Source organism: Adiantum capillus-veneris, chromosome 3 (genome assembly GCF_014529385.1).
Source record: "Adiantum capillus-veneris isolate H3 chromosome 3, ASM1452938v2, whole genome shotgun sequence".
NCBI lineage: Eukaryota > Viridiplantae > Streptophyta > Polypodiopsida > Polypodiales > Pteridaceae > Adiantum > Adiantum capillus-veneris.
Window position 1 is genome coordinate 27552045 of NC_140933.1, and position 13615 is coordinate 27565659.

Below are 13615 nucleotides of genomic sequence, written 5' to 3' on the forward strand. Positions count from 1 at the left end.
ATCTACGTTTTGGCACCCAGTTTTGATCATTTCCTTGATAGTAGCCTTGGGCTTCCAATAGTCATTTAGGAATCCGACGCAACGTTTCTTGATATTTCTTGAGGCGAATAGGACGTCTCTTACCAGGCTTCTGTCTTTTAGCACTAGCTATGGTCGCTAAAGAAGCTTTAGGGACCCAGTTGTATGTTTTCTTTGTTATATTGGGATGAGTCTTGTCGGAAGCTATATGCATTGCTTGTAGCATATTTAAGGGTACGGGCATTTCATCCCCCTCAGGTGTTACCCAGGTCGTCCCCCTATTTCCCCAAGTGTCTATGGTTGCTGCTAGGTGGACCCAATCCACATTGTCCAACTCATTCATCCCAGGTAGTACATCCTTATAAGGAGAATCTTCCCCAACATCAGTGTCCGCTTTACACGTGTAACAATACTGCAATGGGGCCGAATAAACTGTCGTGTCAGATCTATGATCAATTATAAACCTGTTTCCTAGAGGATGTCCTCAACCCGTCACAAGATCCACTCGAATGACAGAATCTTGGAACTGCAAGTAGACATGGTTTTTAGACCAGTCATGCACCATTCTGGCTTCCCTCATGAAAGGACGTCCTAAGATCATCTCCGATGCCATAGTCTGTTTGGAGAAATCCATAACAATGAAGGTAATCCTTATTTTATGTCCAAAGACCTTGATCTTGAGATCTTCTAGCATCCCAATAGGTTTAACAGTAGACCCATTGGCCATCTTCACTACTATGGTTGTGGTCGCAAGGTGAGGTCTTCCCATAGTTTCCTAGCAATTTTTAGTCACAATGCTAACCCCAACGCCACCATCAAGGATTCCCTTCATAGTTAATCCCTTAGTAGTAATTGGTATGGTCGCATTGGAATCATCACCCTCAAAGTATTGTCCCAACTTGTTAACAGGTATTTCTATAACAAGATTCGCATCTAGGTTGGGTTGTGGATCTAAGTGTTCCTCCTCTATTGGCATCTCCCCAGCTCCATCCATCTGTGCAAATTGTGGTAGCCCAAACTTTAGTTCTCCATTGAGGAAGGCTCGAAGAGTTGAGACTAGCTCAGGGTCTTTATATAGTTTGGACATGATGGTGGTTCTAACTTCTGAAGACATGAAATCCATCAATTTGGCAATGTTTAATGGCACCTTTTGGACATTAGTCCCTTGATGTAGGGAAGATGGGATCTCCATTTCTTCGATAGGATCAAGTAGTCCCTCTGTAAAAATTCTTTCCATCAAGAAGTGAGTACGCCCACTTTCCCATGACTTTAAGTCACTTTCTTCTTGGATGACACTAGGTATGGCTAAGGGTCTATGGACTTGGTGAGGTTGTTGTTGCATAGGGAACACGGTGTCTGTAATCTGGATTTGCTTAGGTGCTGATTCTAGATCCCTTTGGGTATCTTCTACCAAACTCCTTAATTGCTTGACTCGCTCAATCTTCTCTATAGGGTTTGGATAAGTTCCTATCTTCTTCTTGGATCCCTGCCATTGTGGCTCATGAAGATCTTCCTTGTTGGTTTCTATCTTATTGGTTGTTTTGGTCTCCATAGTTTCACCTGAATCAGAATCTTCTTCAGCATCGTTCATATATACGGGGTCGTCACCAGTCCCTATGTTGGTCCTTCAACTGGGGTATGACTTCTCTAAGGGTATAGGGTCTACGTTGGTCATGAATGGAGAATTTACTTTCCCACCCCCCTCATTTACATCATTAGCTCCATGTTCGGAGCGAGTGGCTTTACTAAAGGTTTCCTTCAGGCGGCTAAGCAGGCTCGGCCTAGACCGCGGGCCCATGGCATGCATGTCTTGGCTTGAGCTATCGGGATTAGGCATTGGGAAACCCTCCATGACGTCGTAGTCAGAGGAAGAGTCACTAGCCGCTATGTTAGGGTCTTGGTTTGTACTGCCTTGGGTCCCCGCCGAGGGCCCGAAACCTAAAGTAGGTGGATATTGGGAACTCGCGTAAGTCAAAATTCTCTCTAGTTGCTCCGTCTCTAGCACACGACCAGAGCGCAGATGCATGTGCCTTTGGCACCCTACAAGCGTCGACGAATAACCTCGAAGGTTAACCACTTACTTTTTTAAGCGTCCGTTTTCACTCGTGTTTTTTACGTTTTTAATGTTTGATTTTTTAAAATTAAAGTGTGTGATAGCTCAAAACGAGCGTATCACTCAGAGGGTCGTGGTGTGCTTTACAGCACAACGTTCGGTCACCTGAATCTCCGTTGGTCTTCAAAAAATCAATTTTTAGCTACGTCGTCACCGCCGTCGTGCCGCCACAATGCTCGATCGCACACTCTCTCTCTCTCTCTCTCTCTCTCTCACGTATACACACACACACACACAAGGAGATGAAGAAGAAGAAGATGGAGATGGAGCAAGAGCACTCTTCAATTGCACAAATGAGAGAATGAGTGAATTTTAGGTTTAGTTGACTTTTATATGAGCTCGCCCCATTCACACTTGGGCACCCATGCTTAGCCAACTAATCCCTTGAATGTTCCTGTTAGAGTGCGCCTCTCATCGGCGATCACTCTTACCCTTTTCCTATTGGACCGACAAGCCCGGTACCTGACTCTACCAAGTAAATAATACAACATCCTTCGTAGGTGATATGGTGTCCGTGAGCCGTGAGGGTTAACATCCAGCTACCTGTATCACTGAAGGTATCTCAATATTCAAGAATACCCCAGCTCAAAGAAAATGTCATGCAACGATCCTCCAAAGGCTAAAGTAGACTCGAAAACGATAGTAGCCACAGTCTTCAAAAGGGCTTTTTTGGTCCGAGTCTCAAAAATAACCAGGAAAACTGCCAAAGTATCACGCCAAATCGGCACCACAAACAACATACATAGGTAGTGACCGCAACTCAACGTGCATGAGTGACTACACACGAACATGCACCAAGAATTGTGACGTGCAGTAAAAAGGATCCCTGGAGGGATATCTACTGTCAAAAGAGCTCAATATCACTGTGCGTGCTCAAAAAAATGTGCATTTGTCAACCCATCTATCCGCAAAGAAACTGTTGTCAAAATCACTGCCAAAATCGCATGAAAGGTGTTGTGTCTGTAAGTGTCTAAAAACCTAGAGAAACTGCTGTATGTGGGCTCAAAAGCCCCCTGTAAACCCGCATGTTGGTGTAGACTGGGAATGTCAGTGCCGATTTCCATTGCCGGCCAAAAAGGTTCTAGTTGAGTAGCCACCAAGAGAGTCAAAGCGAAAGCTATGCCGAAAATGGTAATAGATGCACTCGATGCTGATGTTGGGTGTCACTCCTCTAGAATAGCGGTACCTCACTCGTGTAATCCATAAACATAATTGTTTGTGAAAAAGCCGGTGTCGGAGGTGTCGAGAAGAACTAATGTCAAAAGCTATGTCGATGCCAAAAACCAAAAGCAAATAGAGTTGACGAAGAAAATTGAGAGCAAGTAGACTCGATGCCGAGAAGCTGAGTCAACGTCAAAGCCGACAGTGTTTGAGATGTAGTCAATGTCAAGGCTAGAGAAATTGGGGTCGAAGACAAGATGCCGATGTCGAAGATGCCAAGATCGAGGAAAAACCCGATGTCAAGAACAATGCCGGTATGCGCGCGCGCACACACACACACAGAGTGTGTGTGTGTGTCGATGTCGGAGATCGAGACCGAGTCGATGTCAATGTCTGAGACTAAGATCGAGTCAATGTCGATGCCAAAAATTGAGAAGGAGTAGTTTCAATGTCGGAGCCAAATATTCCCACACACACAATCTCTCTCTCTCTCTCTCTCTCTCTCTCTCTCTTGTTGAGAAGAGCTATCTCTCTCACTCTCTCTCTCTCTTTCTAGATTTTGAGACGAGAGCTAAAAATCTCTGTACCCTTGCATAGAAAGGCAAAATGAGTTGCTTTTTTTTTCTTTGTCTCTGTTTGCGCTATCTGTTGAGGTTGCCTTAGCATTGATAAATTAATGCTATGCATCAAGACTACTCCATGGTGATACTTTAGTGCAATCTACAGAGGTTCTCCTACACTAAAATTTAACACTTTGTTGTGTTGCTCCAGTAGCATTGAAAGATAATGCAACTCCCCCTCCGACTCTGTAGCGTTCCTTGCCAAGTTTCCTTAGCTCTTGCTACCTACTTACTATATGGCTTTAGCTTGCCTTCAAGAACTCCAACTGAAAACAATTTCCTCCAGAGATTTGTACTACGATGTAGATCTCCAATTGCAGTAAGGCCTTGAGCCTTAGCTCAAAGCAGAGAACCGTGCACGGGGCCCCGGATTTTTGCCTTGCTCTGATACCACTTGTAAGGCGAGCAGAGCGTGCGAGCACGGAGTGCAAGAATGGTGTGTAGTGCAGGAGAGCAGTGCGCTTAGGTTTTGGTGGAGCTTAGTGCGCCAATGTGATCACACTCCTTATTGACATTAGAAACAAAGAATAGAGGATAGGCGGCTGGCCACTGGCCACTTAGTCTAAAACCCTAACACAGTTTCCACCATAGCTTCTTTGCCTCCTTTTGTTTGAGATGGGCATTCTATCTTCCAACTCTAGCTTGTCTCCTTGCAGCCTTCATGCAAACACTTCCATTGCTTGCATCTCATACCTGCAACAAAAGATCATTGTGGTTGCTTTTCCATCGTTTCCTCAAGTTGAACTTTCAAAAAGGCACAAGTGGCATCCTCTTGCCACACTTCATGGGGAAAAGAGAAGATGGTCCTTCCTTGACTTTGGCTATAACAAATGTTGTAATATCCATGTCCTTTAAAGAGTTGTCCTTGCCTCTTCCATGGCTGGTCTTTTCCTTGATTTGAGACCTTCATGTAGCTTTGCTTTAGCTTTATTGTCTCCTCTTTGAAGACTAGTGATTGTGCATGTTGAGAACCTTCAATTCCATCCCCAAACCCAAGATGGAGGCTAAAATGCCAAGTACAATGAGTGTGTTTTCCCACTAACAACACTCTATACAAGATTCATTTAATGCTTTCTCACTATGTTCTCACTTCTTCTTCCCAATGCTAGGGTGTGAGTGTGCTTCCTAGTAGCATCACTTCACCACCTACTAAGCTCACTACCTAATGTGTATTGGCATCCTTGTCCTAGCCCAATATTATCTTGGAACTAGGCACCAATACTAGGCTCCAAGGACTAGGGTACTCCTAGGTACAACTGTGTACAAAGGGACCAGTGTAGCCTTCTCTGCTGCACTGTTCATGGTCGTTGTACATGCCTCATACAAGTGAATTTTGGGGATTCATTTGGTAGGTGGATCCTCCATGATTAGGGTAACATTCATTCTTTACACTTCATCAAGAGATCATGGCTATATCTCTTGGTAGGTCCCTCCCCAATTGGTATGTCAGCTCCTCTGTGCAGTCTACAGCTCTGCAGGTAACCAATTTGGCACCTTCACCAAAAACGCTAGGAGTGGAATTAGGGTAAACCATTTGACTAAATTGTAGTCCAAAATAAGTAGAGAAACTCCTCTTTGTATTGCTCCACAAAATCACTACTGTAGGTGGTACACATCGCTCCTACAAATCTGTCTGCATACCTCTTGACATTGCTCCTGGATTTTAGGTACGTTTGGTACTTTACTACCCGTCTGCTTGGTAGTTACTGTAGAATCTTCCCACATGTAGATTGGGTAGAATCCATGACTTTTGGCATGTGTTCTCATGCCATAACATCACACTTGAGTCCATATTGACTCACTTGCATCATGCATTCATCCTTAGCCCTTGTTCACACCTCTAGTAGAGATGATGTGAGCTTGCATTTTTCAACCTTCCCTCAAGTTCAACATCTCTAAGAAGTATGCAAGATGTGAGGGATGATCTGAACTTGGATATTCAAGGGAAAGATGATCTGAAATTGGATCTTCTCAACACGTTCCCTGAAGTTTTGCATCATCTCAAATGACTGTTGTTAATGAGGAGAGATGGAGTGAGATTGAATCTTCAACACCTTCCTTGAAATATGGAGCATCTTTGACAATTCCTAAAATCAAAAAAGAAAACATTATGATAAAAAAGCCTTATTCTCTTTGATGAGCCTTCCCTTGCTCCAATGATGGGCTTTTCCTTAGTTTATAAGCTCCATCATGCTATCTACTATCTCCATGCTTCGAATGAGGTGAACTCTTTTCCAAGATGAAATTCATGTAGGTTTGCATGGTCTTCTTCTTAGGAGACTTTGTGAGGTCCCCACCCCGTCGTCTCAAACGACGGATCTGATGGTAAACCTGGTGGCCACTAGATCTACAGTGGAAGCAAACAAAGTGGTTTATGGTTCATCTAGCGGACAATCTCTCATCACAAAGTGAGTCGATTTCGAGCCTAATAGCATTGAGATCTATTTCCACCCCACAAGGGAAGCATGATTAACTTATCTAGCGATCCTAAGACCCACCTTCCAAGAGGAGAGAAGTCCCGAGTGCCTTTTTTCTCATGTTTCAGAGGCACGTACACTTGAAGCTTCGTCGCTCTTGGGGCAATGAGTAATACTAGCGTCGATTTATAACACTATGGGGACGGAGATTCCCGACCAATTGGGACCACTCTTCTCATAGGCATTCGCAACCCGAGCCAAACAAGCCCCCACTTTCCACCCCATACTCACACTTCCTTTGTTACCTAATTACTACCACAATGGTTGTTCAACATATAAGTTCTTTGTGTATTTTTTGATTCACAAGTTCTTTAATACAACCCTTCAACCAATATTGCAAAGTGGCACCAAAACAGTAATTCTAGTAAAAATTTACTCAAAAACTCATTCATTTAAAGTTCCAACCCCGGACGAGTGTTTACTCCACCTGTTGTTCCATAGTTGCCCATACAACTAGGTTGTCGTGGACTTCCATCGCTTAACCAGCAGTCATGGACTTCCATCGCTTAACCAGCAGTCGTGGATATCCACCGCTTAACCAGCAGTCGTCGTGAACTTCCACCGCTTCACCAACAGTCGTGGATTCAAGAGCCCTTAACCAGGAACTCTAGCTCCAGCGAATAACTTCGCGAGCTGCCCCCTGTGATCAAGAGGGGGTTTGGACTAGATCAACATTGGAATTGAAAATGAACTAGCTGAGCTAAATTTTCCCTAGCAACCAATCTTTCCTACTTCAGATAGTATATTCCGAAGGCATTCTTTTCTACTTGAATATAAAATACAATTAATTTAAGTGCCGTGGTTTCTGTTGATTTCCAACATGTTGCAAAATGTGTTTTTCATCCTACCTTATCGAATGCAATGTTTCTTTAACAAACTTGAATTAAAACTTGACCTACCTCCACAATTTCCTCGTCATTGCTCCGTGAGATGGCCGGTACTTGGTCCACCATGGGAGCTTTTCCCTTTCCATTAGTGTTGCTTGTCCCCGCCTCGCGGTCATGGGAACCACCGAAACGAGTTCTCTTTACTGGGGCCATTTTATACTCACTACTTAATTGACAACTTGGAAAAAGAGAGCTAACATTCGAGAGTAACATACAACCATGATGACGGATTGGTTTCAATAAGCAAATCTCAAGACATAGAGATTTCTGATAGCATCTTACTTGTTCTATGGGAATTGGCCCTAAGGTTAATTATTTGGCATAGATAGTTAAGAATTTCAGGTTTCTTCTCAATCTATTTACTAGAGATGAATTCGGAATGCTTAATCACTTCCTAATGCAAGTAGAGGTTTGCAGATTTACCGTATGCATAGGTGAGAGGGTTTCTCCTTCCTAGTGATTATGATGGATTAATTTCACTAATTACATCCTAATCTATGAGCTAATTGATTCTAATTTAGTTGTTTAAACATTGTGTGGCAATAAAAAGCAGTTGACCATCTCTACCTCAATGCCGACTTGTTCTTAATTACAATGGTGACTAGCGGTTGATTCCTTAATCATGCATTAATCTTATGATTAAGAGAGACTAACTGCTTGCATAATTAGATTAAGATTTATGCAATAGATCAATGATACGGAGAATTAGAGAGTATCCATTGAGTAATTTAGCTAGGGTTATGCACAATAGATGCGGGATTAAGAGAATATTGGAGAGAATTGTAACAAGCATGAATTAAATTGGATATTATCGAGATTAGGCTGAATTCCTCTTGAAATTTTGATGCAATGGACTCCTCGAGACGAGAAACGGGCACCACTTTCCTCCTTAGCTCTTCTTCCAAAGACTATGTCTGTCGACAGCACCTTCCCAAGGTACGTGTGTGCGTAGGAGTGTGTGTGTGAGCATATATGTGTGGTTGTGTGTGTGTGAGCATGCTCTTATATAGGCTCACAAGCTGAAAAATCCGAATTTTCCTGCTATATGTATATGGAGTAGTACTCACTTCATGCGTGGCAGCTCTAGTTGCATACTTACCAAGTGTCCCAACCTGCTCAAGAGCTCACTTAGTCTCTCTCTCTCTCTCTCTCTCTCTCTCTCTCTCTCTCTCTCTCTCTCTCTCTCTCTCTTGCATGGAAAGTAGCCCAGGATCCCTGTGAGTGTGTGAGGACGCTCTCTTACTGCCAAACTCAGTCTACAGTGGCCTGGAGCCAGTTCCCACACAGCCCCCAAGTCCAGGTGCCTCCTCGCACAACTTTAGGAAAATTTAATTTTAGCATAAGACGGGCAATACGAATCAGAATTTAATGCCGAAACTTGCTATACTAAGCTCTAACCCTAAGGTGTATTAACCTGGGTACCTGCTATATTTAGCAGCCTCCAGCATCCGAAAATGCATTTTTTTCAAATTTGGGGTACGGGTGCAGTCTTTTGAGACGATCAAAACTGAGGGGTCAGGTGACCAAAAACTTACTATTTCAGGTAAATTTCCACAAAAATGATTTTAATTTAGTTTTGGAAGCTTTATGACATTCTAAACATCATGGCATCGACAAATTTTAGAAAACTGCTAAAAATAGTAACTTTTTCCATTATGATTGTTTCATGGTACAATGGTGTTCTTTTAGCTTGGGGTCGGAGACCTTACATCCTCCCCAATGTGAAAAATTTGAGATGTCCTCATCTCAAGAATATATCTGGATAAACTCTATGCTAACTACTTAGGCACATATATCCTTTGTCTAAAGTAAAGACATCCGTTGATAATAGAATAGTCTTTAGCTTTATGCGTCTTATTCTGCTGAACTTTGATGAGATCCTGGTGCTTGAATTATTGCTCACTAGGATTAGCAGTTGTAGCATTAGAGCTACTCTCTCATCAGCTTCGTCACCCACAGTTGATTGTCTCACTACGGCATTAGCGAAAGCTCTGCTTCCTTGTCCTATGTTTCCTCTTCCTCGGCCTCCTCTTCCGTTTGGTTGACCTTGCCTATTGACATTTAGAGGTACATTATTAGCACCGAATGTTTGGGAAATCCTTTTGGACATTGGCTTTTGTAATATCCATACTCCTGGAACTCAAAGCATCTTATATTGGGAAACTCGGTAGCTGCCGTAGTAGCTACTACCGGACGATGGTCGTATGCAGAGTTGATTGGTCTGTTACTCCAGTTGTCTGGCCTGGCCCTCTTTGACAAATAGTATTGACTATCTTGGGTAGTCCTCTGAATCTCTTTAGCTAAGAGTTTGGCCCTTAGCAAGGCATCTTGTAGAGTTGTTGGCCTGAGAGCTTCTAGTCGGTTGTTCAAGGGGTCGATGAGTCCTTGGCAGAACCGTGCTACTTGTTGTTCCAATGTCATCCTAGGAGCATATCTCTGAAGTGTGACAAACTTCGAGTAGTATTCTTCGACGGAAGAAGTCAGCTGTCGAAGTGAGAAAAACTCATTCATCTTCAAGGCTTTGTGAGCGGGTGGTAAGTATCACTCCATCACAGCAGCCTTGATGTCTTCCCATGACTGGGAAGATCCCTTGATATCCAAGTCCCTGCAATGTTGCTTCCACCATATCTTGGCATCGCCAGACAAGCGGAACATTGCAAGCATGGTTTGATTCACGGGTTGGGTTCCCGCAGCTTTGAAATAGTCGTCCATAGCCTCCATCCATACTTCCGCATCTCTTTCCACATTTGTCCCTCGCCCTTAAAGAGTGGAGGTTGGACTTCCACCGCTTAACCAACAGTCGTGGATATCCACCGCTTAACCAGCAGTCGTGGATTCAAGAGCCCTTAACCAGGAACTCTAGCTCCTGCGAATAACTTCGCGAATTGCCCCCTGTGATCAAGAGGGGGTTCGGACTAGATCAACATTGGAATTGAAAATGAACTAGCTGAGCTAAATTTTCCCTAGCAACCAATCTTTCCTACTTCAAACACTATATTCTGAAAGCATTCTTTCCTACTTGAATATAAAATACAATTAATTTAAATTCCGTGGTTTCCATTGATTTCCAACATGTTGGGAAATGTGTTTTTTATCCTACCTTATCGAATGCAATGTTGCTTTAACAAACTTGAATTAAAACTTGACCTACCTCCACAATTTCCTCGTCATTGCTCCGTGAGATGGCCGGTACTTGGTCGACCATGGGAGCTTTTCCCTTTCCATTAGTGTTGCTTGTCCCCGCCTCGCGGTCTTGGGAACCACCAAAATGAGTTCTCTTTACCGGGGCCATTTTATACTCACTACTTAATTGACAACTTGGAAAAAGAGAGCTAACATTCGAGAGTAACATACAACCATGATGACGGATTATTTTCAATAAGCAAATCCCCTTATACGAGAGGTTTGATTACTTCAAGACATAGAGATTTCTGATAGCATCTTACTTGTTTTATGGGGATTAGCCCTAAGGTTAATTATTTGGCATAGATAGTTAAGAATTTCAGGTTTCTTCTCAATCTATTTACTAGAGATGAATTCGGCATGCTTAATCACTTCCTAATAAAAGTAGAAGTTTGCAGATTAACCATATGTATAGGTGAGAGGGTTTCTCCCTTCCTAGTGATTAATGATAGATTAATTTCACTAATTACATCCTAATCTATGAGCTAATTGATTCTAATTTAGTTGTTTAAACATTGTGTGGCAATAGAAAGCAGTTGACCATCTCTACCTCAATGCCGACTTGTTCTTAATTACAATGGTGACTAGCGGTTGATTCCTTAATCATGCATTAATATTATGATTAAGAGAGACTAACTGCTTGCATAATTAGATTAAGATTTATGCAATAGATCAATGATACGAAGAACTAGAGAGTATCCATTGAGTAATTTAGCTAGGGTTATGCACAATAGATGCGGGATTAAGAGAATATTGGAGAGAATTGCAACAAGCATAAATTAAATTGGATATTACCGAGATTAGGCTGAATTCCTCTCGAAATTCTGATGCAATGGACTCCTCGAGATGAGAAACGGGCAGCACTTTCCTCCTTAGCTCTTCTTCCAAAGACTATGTTTGCCCGACAGCACCTTCCCAAGGTATGTGTGTGTAGGAGTGTGTGTGTGTGTGTGTGTGTACTTAGTGTGTGTGTGAGCATATATGTGTACTTGTGTGTGTGTGAGCATGCTCTTATATAGGCTCACAAGCTGAAAAATTCGAATTTGCCTGCTATATGCATCTGGAGGAGTACTCACTTCATGCATGGCAGCTTTAGTTGCATACTTACCAAGTGTCCCAACCGGCTCAAGAGCTCACTTCGTCTCTCTCTCTCTCTCTCTCTCTCTCTCTCTCTCTCTCTCTCTCTCTCTTGCATGGAAGTAGCCCACTAGCCCTGTGAGTATGTGAGGGCGCCCTCTTACTGCCAAAATCAGTCTGCAGTGGCCTGGAGCTAGTTCCCACACAGCCCCCGAATCCCGATGCCTCCCCGCACAACTTTAGGAAAATTTAATTTTAACCTAAGACAGGCAATACGAATCAGAATTTAATGCCGGAACTTGCTATACTAAGCTCTAACTAAGGTGTATTAACCTGGGTACCTGCCATATTTAGCGGCCCCCGACGTCCGAAAATGCATTTTTTTTAAATTTGGGATACGGGTGTAGTTTTTTGAGACGGTCAAAACTAACGGGTCGGGTGACCAAAACTTACTATTTTTGGAAAATTTCCTTAAAAATTATTTTAATTTACTTTTGGAAGCTTTATGACATTCTAAACATCATGGCATCGACAGATTTTGGAAAACTACTAAAAATAGTAACTTTTTTCGTTATGATTGTTTCATGGTACAATGGTGTTCTTTTAGCTCGGGGTCAGAGACCTTACAGACTTCTCCAAGATTCCATGCCCTTCCTTTGAGAATCCTTCTAGTCCTTATGGATATCTCCAAGCTTGTTTGATGGGTTCCACTATCCACCATAGCTTACTTTCCTGCTTTTGTGTGAGATGGGCATTCTATCTTCCATCTCTAGCTTTTCTCCTTGCAGCCTTCATGCAAACACTTCCATTGCTTGCATCTCATACTTGCAACAACACATCATTGTGATTGCTTTTCCATTCCTCAAGATGAGCTTTGAGAAAGCCACAAGTGGCATCCTCTTGCCAAACTTCATGGGGGAAAGAGAGATTGATCTTCCCTTGACTTTTATTGTAACAAATGTTGTAATCTCCATGTACTTTGAAGAGTTATCCTTGCTCTTCCATGGCTGGTCTTTTCCCCTATTTGAGACCTTCAAGTAGCTTTACTTCAACTTTATTGTCTCCTCTTTGAAGACTAGTGATTGTGCATGTTCAGAACCTTCAATTACATCCCCATACCCAATATGGAGGCTAAAATGCCAAGTACAATGAGTGTGTTTTTCCACTAACAACACTCTATACAAGATTCATTAAATGCCTCACAATGTCTCTCACTATGTTCTCACTTCTTCTTCCCAATGCTAAGGTGTGAGTGTGCTTCCCACTAGCATCACTTCACCACCTTGCTAAGCTCACTACCTAATGTGTAGTGGCAACTTTGTTCTAGCCCAATGTTATCTTGGAACTAGGCATCAATACTAGGCTCCATGGACTAGGGGACTCCTAGGTACAACTGTGTACAAAGGGACCAATGTAGTGATAGCCGTTTTTCGGCTTTCCATAATTGCCATAGTAAGCTACCTCACCCTATCAAATCACTCAAACATTTTGGTTATCCCTACCATTTCACTGTACATAGGCATGTGTGAGTTAGGGGACTTTTCTCATATCTTCTTAAAAACCTTTAATTAGCTAATCACTGGGCTAGTTGAGCCAAAAAAATAAAAAAAATATAAGTATATTATGGCCCATTTGTGTGTAAATATTTCATTGTATATAGAGTCTAAATAAAAGGATTTTTCATAATTATTTTGATATTTATTTAAATATTTCTACCTATGGTGTGTTATTTATGCTATGTACATTGACTCACCATTACCATATTTTTTCTTACCATTTTTCATACTCTTTATTCCATATAAAAATAATTTCATGCAAGATTCTCTCATTTTTGGTGTAACTCCATCCCAACAAAAATCCAAAAAAACTAGTCATATTTATGTGTATATTTTTTCACTATTGTGATTTTTTCCTTCCTACATCTATTCTCTATTACTCTCATAAATTAGACCACCAAAAATATTCATCTTTTTATGATAGACTTATAATGAGAGAGATTTATTTTGACCCCTTTATATTTTTTCCACCTATATTATTTATATTTGACATGTACATATTTTTTTAGACCCCTCAATATTT